Consider the following 2,282-nt stretch of genomic DNA (forward strand, 5'->3'; position numbering starts at 1 on the left):
TTGGATTCTGACCTCCCTGCACTCAAAGTGGATTTTCTGGAGCTACAGAACTCAAAATGGCGCGCTTCCAATTGCGTTGGAAAGTAGACATCTAGGGCTTTCCAGCAATGTATAATAGTTCATACTTTGGCCAAGTTTAGATGACGCAAACTGGCGTTCAACGCCAGCTCTCTGCCCAATTCTGGCGTCTAGCGCCAGAAAAGGAGCCAAAACCAGAGTTGAACGCCCAAACTGGCACAAAAGCTGGCGTTCAACTCCAAGGAGGACCTCTACACGTTTAACACTCAAAGCCCAGTCCAAGCACACACCAAGTGGGCCCCGGAAGTGGATTTATGCATCGATTACTTACTCATGTAAACCCTAGTAGCTAGTTTATTATAAATAGGACCTTTTACTATTGTATTTGGCTTCTTTGGATTACCTTATGATCCTTTGATCACATTTTAGGGGGCTGGCTATCTCGGCCATGCCTGGACCTTCACTTATGTATTTTCATACGGTAGAGTTTCTACACTCCATAGATTAAGGTGTGAAGCTCTGCTGTTCCTCAAAGATTAATGCAAAGTACTACTGTTTTCCATTCAATTCATACCAACAATCTCCGTGGGATTCGACCCTTACTCACGTAAGGTATTACTTGGACGACCCAGTGCACTTGTTGGTTAGTTGTATCGAAGTTGTGACAAATTATGAATGTATAATCACGATTACGCGTACCAAGTTGCTCACGTGCCAGGAATAGTTTGAGCCTGGACATCATAATTTCGTGCACCACGTACGCGTCGATGGGCAAGAAAATGAAATGTTGTGCGTTCGCACTATGTGTGCCAACGCCATGAATAGAGGCCTTGTCTTGAGGTGTGCGTGGGCACAAACCTGTGCCCACGCACAGAAAGGCTAAAATTTTTTTTTTAACATGAAGCGTCAAAATTGCCAGCTATCTTGCCTTCTATGCGTACGCACACAGGTCCGTGCGCACGCACAAGGCATAAAAGGAGGGGATGCAGATGCACAAGGTGTGCTAATGCTCCCAGCAGAAGGTGCATAAGCTGGTGTGCACACGCATAGAGTGGTGCGCATGCATAGAACGCAAAAATTGGGGTTATGTGCGTACGCACACGTGGGTGTGCACGCACATGCTCTGTTTTTCTCAAAAAATTTTTAGTGCTCTATGGCACCAAAGATGACATCCAAAATAGCATTTCCAACCCCAAAATTTTATTCTACCCTAAAAATGCAAGATCAACACAAAAATTCTACCAAACTAAGCTAATTAAAAGAAGCAAAAAGTCAACAAACAAATGCTAAAAGAGAGGGAGAGTTAGAAAGATGTTACCAAGCACTTTTATTTACTGTCTTTAAGTTAGACAATTGGGAGAGTCCTTGATATGGTGGCTTGCGCATGACTTCCCCACCAATGCTTGAATTTGCAATGTCCTCTGGGATCCCAATCCTAACCATTAAGAAAAACAAAAGACAACAAAAAAGTAAGCTATTTACATATTAACATATTTACAATAGCCAACAACATCACACCATTACAACTCCCCGACAACGGCGCCAAAAACTTGATGAGTGAGAATTTGCACCGGTTTGGATTTTTCCACTAAAGATAACTTCCGTTGCAAGTATAGACCAAACCGGCAACAAACTCCTACAATTAAATTTAAATTCTAAAGATGTCACAATACAAAAGAAATATTATTAACCGATTGTATTGAACTCCCGGGTCGTCTTCCCTAGGAGTTGCAATGAAATGTGTACATTATTGGCTATGAGAGATTTTTAGGGATTTTGGTTGAAAGATGCAAGAATTGTAAATGACAATAAAATAAAGATGCATGAAATTAAAGTGGCAATAAATGTAACAAATACAGAATGGACATCCACAACTCAATTCCACCCAAACACCCAATTTCTCAACCAAGAGTGTGAAAACTAAACATGCAAGAAATAAAAGTCAAAGCAATAAAAGTCAAAGCAATTAAATGCAACGAAAGGAAACTTCAACTGCAAGAAAACCTCTTGGTAAGTAATTGAGAACTAAGACTACCTATCCTAGACATTGACCACAAACACATGATGATTATGAAGAGTTAGTCCTACTTAGTCAACCATACATCGATGATAAGTCAAATAAGCATAGTTAATTCTAATCCCTAAGTCCTAAGTCAACACTATGGGGTCACTTAGACTCAAGAGAGACCAAATCAACTAACTACTATAATATATCAAACAAGAATGGACATCAATAACTTAAGGAGCACCAAAGTCACCAATTC

Source organism: Arachis ipaensis, chromosome B05 (assembly GCF_000816755.2).
Source record: "Arachis ipaensis cultivar K30076 chromosome B05, Araip1.1, whole genome shotgun sequence".
In the NCBI taxonomy this organism is placed as follows: domain Eukaryota; kingdom Viridiplantae; phylum Streptophyta; class Magnoliopsida; order Fabales; family Fabaceae; genus Arachis; species Arachis ipaensis.